Genomic DNA, 10,749 nt, shown 5'->3' on the forward strand with positions numbered 1-10,749 from the left:
CCACAGAAATAAAAAATCACATTCTTAGGGCGTCTGTACATTTTGCAGTCTTCACTGTGCTCTAACTGTCCTTTAGCTGACCTTCAAAAAAAGACCCTAGCTCATCAAAACATTTTCCATTTGCTTTTTTAAATTAAAAATAAAACTTTAAGGAATTCACAATTGCCTTGCCTCATTTTGATGTCATGTACAACATGTGGAGGTCAGGAAGTTTATTTGTAGCACACAGGATTGAGGATATTCACCTTGAAGGTTTAGCTTTCTTCCACACACTGTAAACTACCCACAATTCCAAATATGAAGGGACACAAAAATGTTCTCCTTTGATAACTCAACAGGACAATACAGGTGCCTTAGCTGTTCTTCATAGATGGACACGGATTCTGATAGACTGACAGTTTACTTGTGTAAAATATTTCCCACCCCATTTTTTTTTGATACTTTCATTGAGAGATCAAGAATCAGTCTGAGAAACTCCCATGTGGAATCTTCTGGAGATGTGGAGATTGGAATGGCGGTCAAATCATTAATCACGTAATCAAACTCTGTCCCTTTGGCATACCTCTTCAGTACTGGAATACAGTCTATTAGAACCTAATACCAGTCTCCTTTAAGATCGTCTAAGACATCACCACACGGTTTTTGCATATATTTCTTACATCCATCAATTGCCATTTGGTCACTCTCTACCATGGCGTGACCATCTTCGGTTTCAGTTTGACTATTTCACATAACATGCCCCCATCTCCACCTCCCAGAATCAGTACATCTTTGCCAATGTAATCTTTGCCACTGCCTGTGATGGCCCAGGTATATGCCAAGTTGCTCTCTGCCAAATTAACATCCCCAACTAAAGATGAGAATATTTCCAAATTGCTTCAAGTGTAGAATTTTAATGTTCTGATAAGGCAAATCTTCATCAATGTCATATTCAACCAGGCGCACCCCTCAGCAGTGGGCTAGTATCTATTAACAGCCCCTACTTGAATCATAGGTTGTAATTGCTTCACCTGCCCTGTACTGTCCTGATTCAATTCTTTCATTCTTCAACTTTGTTCAAAAGGCTGTCAACTTCTGCTTTGCTCTGTGTACCACTGTTGTAACTCTGAAGGTCCAGTAACATCAATCCATGTGGGTAAATTCTCAAACTGGCAAAGCTGCCATTTTAGTTTGTGTATGTTGCTAAAATAGCCATAGTCCTGCCTATAATTATTATGAGAAATGCCTGGTTTCTCCCAGCCACCACCTCTGTCCTGATCCACTGGCCTGGCCAGTGTCATAGGTTGGGTGATAGTTGCTTTGCTAGATAGTTTTCTTCCAAGACTTACGTACTAGACCTTAAGGCCAGACTGATCTTAAAGTGGGAGACAGAATTGTTTAAACTTCAGGGAGAACCTGAGCTATGGGGTGGGGTGTCACCTATGGAGTTTTGTAGCTCATGAATGTCTGAGGATTTAGGGGAACCACATGTTTGAAAAGGAAGGGTGTTTTGTCTTGAAGATAGATCAGTAGTGACATTGGAGGAAGACAATGGCTTGGCTTAATCAGGATGAGTAAGGCATTAGAAAGTCTTTATTTCCCCCTCCTATATGAAACTTAGTTTTGCAGAGTAGCAACCAGCGTTGCGTGAAAGCAGGGAAGACTAAGAATTATAAATACAGTTTTACTAATGTAAAATGGTAGAGCTCACACGGGGCTCATTATTGCTGGGTCCACATCTTATGGTGGTGGTCTAGACTGGAGTCCGTATGGACATCTGCCTCCTCTCGCAGTCTTAAAAAGCTTCATTGGAATAAAACTACCACCTCGATGTCTGTAAAAGACACTGACCTTAAAAGTCATATTACATGGCTCAATGACAGTGTGAGCTCTCCAGCTCCTTATATTTTAAATGGCCCTATTCATGATCAGTTGTGGAAAATACCAGCTGCTTTGCACCCTTTGCAGGCCTGGATTAGCACACACACTTTGGATACAAACAATAGCCGAGAATGGACTTTTAATTTAAATTCTACTCATTATATCCAAGTTTGTATTAGACTACCTTACTTATTTATGATTGGACATGCTGTTTATAATGAACCTTCTTTCCTAGTGACCTGTAACTGTTCTTATTATACCTGTATTAATAATTCTGTAAAGTTCAATCCTTATAAAGGAACACTTTACATTCTCAAAGCCAGAACAGGACTGTTGGTTACCTGTTAAAAATGAATAGTCTGGCAAGAAACACCAGAAATGTTCCTTTTAAACAAACTACTTAACCACATTCTTAAATGTACAAAAAGATTTATTGGTCTCTTAATAGCAGCTATTTTTGGGAATCATTGCTGTCACTGCTTCTGTGGCCACCGCAGGTGTGGCTCTGCATCAGACCATTCAGACCAACCACTGAATTTGTTCAAAACTGGCACCACGATTCAAATCAATTATGGTCTACCCAAAATCAAATTGACAGTAAATCAGCTACCCAAGTGGCTGACTTACAACAAGCAGTCACCTCATTGGGAGACCAGGTTATAAGTCTACAAAAGCAACTTAGACTCCGTTGTGATTGGAATATCACTCAATTTTGTTACACCTCATATATATATAATCAAACTCGGCTTCCTTGGGAAAACATAACAAAACATCTACTTAATCAAGGAAATCTGACTGAAGAGATTGGAAACTTACAGCAAGAAATATTAAGTACCTTCAGTCATAAACTTAAGTTGCTCTCTGAAACTGACATTATTGATGGCATTGCTTCTGGTTTAGAGTCAGCAGATCCACTTTATCATCTTAAGATCTATGGGAGTTCCACTGTTGTAACTTTTGGCATTTTAATCCTTTGCTTGTGCGCATTTATAGTCTGGAGAAAACTCCAAAGAAGATAAGAATCCAGTGACCAACGCCTCGCTGTGATGGCTGTCCAACTCCATCAACTTTCTTCAAAAAATAAAGGGGGAGATGCTGACTATAAGAATACTGAGTTATAGAAATGCCCTCTATTTCTGGAGAAAAGATTTGATTTCAGAAGTCAAATAAGACTTTACCTTAAAAAATAAACATGTTAGTTCAGAAGCTGCCTCGCCTAAGGAGGGCATCTCATTGGTCAGTAACAGGTGCATTTCAAAGTGACAGCTGTAAGCTGGACCCTATGGTTTTCACCTGTTTTGAAAGACAAGGCAGGTCTCACCTAGAGCCATAGGTTGCCAGAACTGATCAGCAAAGGCCGCCAGAGACGAGAGCTGATCAAATAGATATGCTAATGCCCAAGCTGGGCCCGACGGAACCATGCAGTTAAAGTAATTAGCACAAGGCATAGCTCATGTTGAATTCTGGGATCATTTGTCTCCAAAAACACAATGACCCGGAGCCAAGATGTCTGTTAGCCTTATCATAAAACCTAGAAGTTTGTCCTAAGAAGATTTTGTAACTTATTCACCTAGACAGAGTTAAAGGATCCGTAGCAGTCTTTTAGAAGACCCTAAACCAAAACTGCCTGTTATTATGTAAATCCTGTTGCATTTGGCAACAGGAGCCTGTATCTGCCATATATAGTACCCATGTAAAGGTTCAGTCTTCATTATGTCTCTGCAGGAAAGGATATACCTCCGGGACATCCTCCCATTGTCTATCTTCATAAATCTTTACTTTAAAAACTATAAAAAAAATCATAAATGTACAGTATTCGTACAGATACCTCACTGGTCTTTGTTGCTTTATCTTGTCAGATGAGCATAGCTTTCTGATGACGTGTGCTTTGTCAGAGTAGCTATCACCATGTTGTCCTGGCCACCATACAGTGTGCACTGAATGGTCCCCTGTAGGGGCATCTGTTACCTTCAGAGCCTCATGTATTTGACCCTTGGGTCAGATGCCAAATACTGAGGGCAGGTAAATCCCTAGAGTAACTGCTTTATGTTGCCATGCTGAAATTCTGGTATCTACAAGACTAGCACTGCTGCTATTAACCATTCTATGTGGGTGATGTGGAAAACCATGTACCTATGCCCTGTGGACTCGAGCTGCAGTGTGAATTTTTAACTTCTTTGGCAGCTCACTAGACTTCATTGTGTATCTTCCCTTAGTGTACTCTCAGCTACACATGGACTGTGGTCATGAAGTTTAATGGGAAATGTCCAGCTCTCTCTGGCTATCAATTATGAGTTGGGACTTACAGAGCTCTAGACAAAGACTCGACCCTTTTTTTTAAAAGACTCAATTGGAGTTGTCTAGCAAACAAGCCTGATGATCTGTTCTCTTCCCCAAAGAACTTGAGGGGATAGAGGGGAACCCTCCAACCTGGATGGTTTCCTCCTCATATCTCTGATCTGGAGAAGGTAGAACCCAGAGACTTGTGAGATGGGAGGGTGCTGGGCCTGGCCAGGTGTGCCTGAGTCCAAGGCAGTCCAGGAAATCCCCAACTTCAATAAAAGGAGGTGAAGAGAAGACTGCTTGTCTTTGGGTGTAATTGCCATGAAACCTCAAACTGTCACTGCCTTCCCAGCACCTTTAGACAATCTTTTTGTGGTTTTTTTTTTTCTTTTTTTTTTTTTTAGTGTCCCAAGTTTTCTTAACATTATCAGCTCCCTTGCCTGATCCCCTGACTTCACATTTCTGCTAGTCCTTTGGGGACTAGGGAAGGGGACTAGAGGAATAGTAAGGGAGGCTCTTGGGGTGTGGCTTGCTTGGCCAAAGCCTGAGCCTACAGGGAGACATTAGCTCCTCTACTGAGGAAAGCACAAGCCCAAGTAATCTGACACGACCTTTCCTAGGATGTTAGGGTAATGTGGGCTGTGCAGCAGGGGTGCAAGTATAAACACAAGGGACATCACATGAGAGCATTTTGGGGTAAGCAGTACAGCTTGAGTCTTGAGTTGGGCACAGGTAGCAAGACAGAACACAGTATCCACCTGGCTTATTGTTTTTGACATCTTAGGATTGTCTTAAAATTTTGCAGCTCTAACCTTTTCTGACTAAAGACGTGAAGACGAGCTTCCTTAAAATAGTACATTTACGTGGTCACACATACTCAGCTGGCCAGGCTACACCACTTGTGTGAAGTAGCTTTTCCTTATTAGCAATTACTACATTCAATTTTAACCCTGGCTACTGTTATCTCTAGTAGGTAGGAAATCCTTTTCGTAGTCTGAAGTTTTCTCTAGTTTCCTAGTTCCAATAACCAGAAAAACCTGGGTTCTGGTCAGGGAGGAGGAGAGAGGATCTTCCTTTCCATAATTGGATTCCTTGTTTCTAAGACAGTGTTACTGTCCCAACATAAGGGTGCCTTACTACAGAAAGGGAACGAGATATAGGGTCTAGCTAGCCCCAGTGAAGCACATTTGATGCCTTCCTCTCCATTGGTGAAGACCACATAGAATCTTCCCCTGGGTATCACTGCAAGCTGGTGAGGAAGGGGGGCGGGCAGCATGAGGTCCTGGCCCTGTGGCTGTAGCTGTAGCTCCTGCCCTGGCAATTCTCCCCCGTAGGGAATGCTGGTGCAGATAATGCCTGAAAGAAATCCATTTGATGTGATGGATTGCAAAGCACTGCATTTACAATTAGTACGGTGGAGCCAGGTAGACAGTGACTCAAAGCCCTCTCAAGAGTGAATGTGAGGCTGGGCGTGGTGGCTCATGCCTGTAATCCTAGCACTCTGGGAGGCCGAGGTGGGTGGATCGCTCGAGGTCAGGAATTCGAGATCAGCCTGAGCAAGAGCGAGACCCCATCTCTACTAAAAATAGAAAGTAATTATCTGGCCAACTAAAATATATATAGAAAAAATTAGCTGGGCATGATGGCGCATGCTTGTAGTCCCAGCTACCCGGGAGGCTGAGGCAGTAGGATCGCTTAAGCCCAGGAGTTTGAGGTTGCTGTGAGCTAGGCTGATGCCATGGCACTCACTCTAGCCAGGGCAACAAAGCGACACTGTCTCAAAAAAAAAAAAAAAAAAAAAAAAAATGAATGTGGATAAATATTAATTGAACCAAAAAAAAAATAGTACACAGAGGCATTCAGCAAATACTGTCAAATGACAACATGGCTGGATATTTTCAACAAATACGTACTTAAATTTTGTTTAAATATTTTACTGAAGTATAATTGACATACAATCACACATTTAAAGTGCACAGCTTGATAAGTTTTGACACGTATGTATATGCCTTTTAAACTTTCACCACAATCAAGATAAGGAACATCATAACCCCCCCCAAATTTTCTTTGTGTTCCTTTGTAATCCCTTTCTCATGTCCCTCCTTCTGCACACCAGGCCCCAAACCCCCCCACTGCCAGGCAACCACTGATCTAGTTTGTTAGTATTGATTACTTTCTATTTTATATAATTTCATACAAATGGAGTCATACCTTATGTACTCTTTGGGAGGGGATAACTTCTTTTACTCAGCATAATTATTTTCAGATTCATCCACATTGCTTTGCGTATCAATAATTGATTCGTTTTTATTGCTGAGTAGTATACTATTGCATTGCCATACCTCAGTTGACTTGTTCGTTCACTTGCTGATGGGAGACTTTTGTTTCCAATTTTTAGCTATTACAAATAGTTACTATGAACATTTGCAGAAAAGTTTTTGTGTGGACATACGTTTTCCCTTCTCTTGGGTAAATAATAATGGAATGACTATTATATGGTAGGTGTATGTTTAACTTTGTAAGAAACTGCCTGACATTTTCCAAAGTTGTACTATTTTGCATTCATACTGGTAGTCTGAGCATTCTGTTCCCCCACATCCTCACCAATACTTGATACAGTCAGTCATTTTAATTTTAGCCATTCTAATAGGTGTGAAGTGGTATCTCACTGGGGTTTTAATTTGCATTTTTCCCAGTGACTAATCATACTGAGCCTCTTTTTATGTACTTACATGCCATCTGTATATCTTCTTTGAAGTATCCCTTCATTTCTTTTTAAAATGGAGATTTAAAAAAAGTTATTTTCTTGAGTTTTGTGAGTACTTTATATATTCTGAATAAAAGTTCACTATTAGATATACGAAAAAGTGAACAAGATGAATTTTCAGAGTAAAATGACTTTCCTTTGCTCTTCTCCCATGGAATTCTGGGTCAACAGCTGCTGGCCTGTGGTCATACTGTTCTTGGGGAGATCTGGGCTGTTGACTTCAGGCTCCTTCCAAAACCTGTGTTCTGTCTGATCTCTAATAGACAGTCTGAAGTCCAGGGTACCTGGTATGGGTTCTGAGATGGTTCCCCATTGTAGTCACAAAACTGGTCCCCAGTGTGTGACAAATGAGCCTGAAAGGGTTATATCCTTGTCTTTGCCCAATACCATGAGGACTGATGGTTCAGGGGAACCATCAAGACACTGAGCTCCCTCTGGATGTGAGCTGCAGTGGCTCCCCACTGCCTTCCTTATATGGACATTTGTAGGCCATAATACTTCAAGGCTAACAGCATATTTTTTTTCAGTTTCTGGAAGTATTAACAGCTATTGCATGGAACTTTCTATAATGTGTAGCCAAAGTAAGGTCCCAAGGCTTTAAAGTTCATGTTCATGCTAGAGGTCTAGGAGGGAAGATGCTTTTCTGGGTGGGTTGTCCCTTAGACCTGGGGCCATTTCATGGCCAGGGAACTATCTCACTGTCAGCTGAATTTAAGTATGTCCTCAAAACAAGCTTTCCACTTCTAAGTCAAACCCTGCCATTTGCCTTAAACACTGACATGTGTCCTAAGGGATGTGAGGAAGATGGCAGATGCCAAGATCTGTGCTCACATTGGGAGGGGCCTCAGAGGTGACACTGCATAGCATGTGTTATTGCTCCGGGCACCAGTCCCTCCCTTTTGATGACCTCAAAGTTGGTTATTTCCAGTATTTTACCACAAAGCAAAACTACTCTGGACAAACTCATTTGTTCTGGCCCTTGAGTGGTGTACATCTACAGAAGAGGAAGGCATCTCTCCTACTCACATATCAGATCAATCCTCCAAATGGTGGTCTATTCTGCTTTTGGAAGTAGGAAACCCTCCTCATGCTGGTTTTCATCAAATCTATCTTTTATCAGCTTTTTCAGGGTATACAGAAAAAGTCTTTTGTAGATTATACAGTACTATCTCTTTCTCTGTCCCTTTTAGAAGCAAGATAGTCTGTTCAAGAAATATGGCTATAAGGCCTGGGAAGTACTTTGAAACATCCTACAGTAAAGGAGAACCTGAATTTCTCCTGTTGCTTCACCATGGGGGTCTATTTGCAAGATCATGTCATGATCCAAGCTAGCTCTCTCTACAGACACATCCCTTATACTTCCATTGGCCAAGCATCTTTCAATTGTCCACTGAGCATATTCTTTCTAGTCAGTTGCCCCTAACTACCAATCCTGATTTTCCCAGGAATCCATTCCTGTGCTCAGGTGGGAAACAAGGCACTGAGCAGGATGGATGTGTGGCACATACAATCATTCTGTGCCCTGAGGGTGGCTGTTGCGTAGATACCTGGTGCACAGAGCTAAGAGTAGGTGATTGTTTCAAAGCACATTCCTATCCTTTCTCTCCTTCGAAGACCGTTGAGACAGGCTGTAGAAGGGCTCTAGAAGTGGTTTGTTTTTCCCCCAAGTGCAAATCAGTGTTATTGTGAGGGAAGCAAACTAATGCCGTGACTCTCAAAAGTACAATCTTGAACACATCCCTGGGCCCCTGGACAATCATTGTCTACAGTTGTGTGCCCTTCCCTCCCCTCCTATTCACCCCACTTTGGGACAAACAGCAAGAGCTCGGACACCCACCAGCTGATCAGCTATAAGGTCCATATCTGAGCAATGAACTCAAGTCCTTGGTATCTGTCACACAGAATGGCTGACAAAAGGGGTTGGGGGTGGTGTCTGGAGATGTTGGGAAGGTTCAGCTGGGGCTGTCCCCTGCTGTCTTGTAGTCCAAGGTTTCCGGCCAGGTATGGCAGACACAGAAACTGTTTAAATTCAAAGTGTTCTTGGCAGTTAGGGAGAGCTATGTGGGTGTATTTCTACTAAAGGCTCCAGAGGCTTTCCTGAAAGAATGTCCCACCTCACCTCCCAGGGACTGAGGTGGTTTCCTTCTTAGGTGCCTGGGTTTTTGCCCTGTCTACTGCTACAAAAACAGGATACCCCATTCCAAAACCTATAGCTGCTTGTCCTTCCTCAATCACCATCTGTTCTGCCTATACCTAAATCTGAAGGGCCAGATCTAAGGGGAACAAAAGCATTTTCATAAAATGTAACCAGCATCAAATATGAATCCCCTGGGTCTGCTTTCAGCCAGGCAGCTAGCTGGGAGGGCATATCAACCAGGCTAGTTTGGAGGTGCTGTTAGGAGAAAGTTTGTACCATTCCAGGGATGGTCCAGGAAGAAACCTGAAATTTTAAAGCAGGTTCATATAGCCCCAAAGACCTCCTTTCCCTCCTGACCATTGCCCAGTAAATCCCCAAGAGACAACCCCTCTGAGGGCAGCTGCATTTATATGAGCCAACAGCCTTGCCATGCTGTGTGGACCAGGAAGAAACAATGTGGAATCAGCCTGTCACCTCATTGTTCAGCAGCTTGTCAAAACAGCACATCACTGTCAGGCTGCAAGTAGTCTAGAAAGCTGACTGTGTGATGCTGATCAGCTTCAAGGGCTACATGGGCAGGGGCGGCCAGAGTTAGCTGATCAGTAACCTCAGAGGGATTAAAGTCCCAAGTAACAAGTCTCCCAAGAATGGGTTGAGGGACTGTCCATGTTTTATGCAGTGTTTCTGCCTCCAAAGCCCAGCTGTGGGCAGGAATCTCTCTGGCATGTGGTTCTAGACTCAGCATCAGAAAGTCAGCTCCATTAGCTAATTCTATTTGGTTTCATCAGAAGAGGCCCTTCCCATGGACAGCTGCAATAAGTCATCAAGTTTGCTCAGTCTCTAAGAACTGTATCCATAGTACACAGACAGGCTTATATCTGGAAGAACCTTATATCCCATTCCAACATATACTAGAGGCCCAGAGAGGAACTCAACAGATCAGTGTAGAAAGTGCTTTGCTAGTCTCGAACATTTTCTCTGGCCCAGTGAGGCAGAGTTCAGCTTGTCCCCAGGTTGTCTGGATCCACTGCAGCTCAGCTCCAGGTAGGGTAGTGGCTGTGCCTGTTAGGGTGATGGTGATGTTCTTATTAAAGAAACAACTCATACTTCGATGACATTGTCAAATGTGACTCAACACTACTATGCAGAAGTACTAATGCAGCATGTGCTGTGTTGTAGAAGAATTGGTATTTTCTTATGTTCAAAGCTGCCTCCAGCCTTAGGTAAAGGAAGGCTTGTTATCCTGTTTCTTCTGCCCAGGTTGGGGAGAGATGCCATGTGTCCAGCAAACTTCTCTCTCATCCCTTCTCCTTTCAAGAGGGGGTACCAAAGCTTGCTTGGTGACTTCTATGTAGATGATCCAAGTGATCTGTGAACAAAGACAGTTATATTTCTTCCTTCCCAAGTTGTATGCCTTCTCTTTCCTTATTGTGCTAGCAAGGACTTCCAATGTGGCAAATGGGGGGGGGTGGTGGTAAGAAGGAACACCTTGCCTTGTTCCTAATGTTAAGGGGAAAGCATCTACTGTCTCACCATTAAGTATGTTATAAAACAAGTCCCCCTCTATTCCTACTTTGAGAGTTCCCATCATGAATGGCTCACTTTGGCCAGGAATGATGTTCTTTTGCCTTTTTCTAGGAATAGGAAGTGGGCATGCTGGCTGCCAAAATTCAGCCTCTCCACCAGAAAAAACCACAGAGCT

At 42.6% G+C, this 10,749-nt stretch overlaps 1 pseudogene; it reads right to left on the reverse strand.

The window, feature by feature from the left end:
* Nucleotides 1-241: 241 nt before the first annotated feature.
* LOC123637469 lies at nt 242-1,150 on the reverse strand (annotated as a pseudogene).
* Between the last annotated feature and the right edge of the window lie 9,599 nt (nt 1,151-10,749).

Source organism: Lemur catta, chromosome 4 (assembly GCF_020740605.2).
Source record: "Lemur catta isolate mLemCat1 chromosome 4, mLemCat1.pri, whole genome shotgun sequence".
Taxonomy (NCBI): Eukaryota; Metazoa; Chordata; class Mammalia; order Primates; family Lemuridae; genus Lemur; species Lemur catta.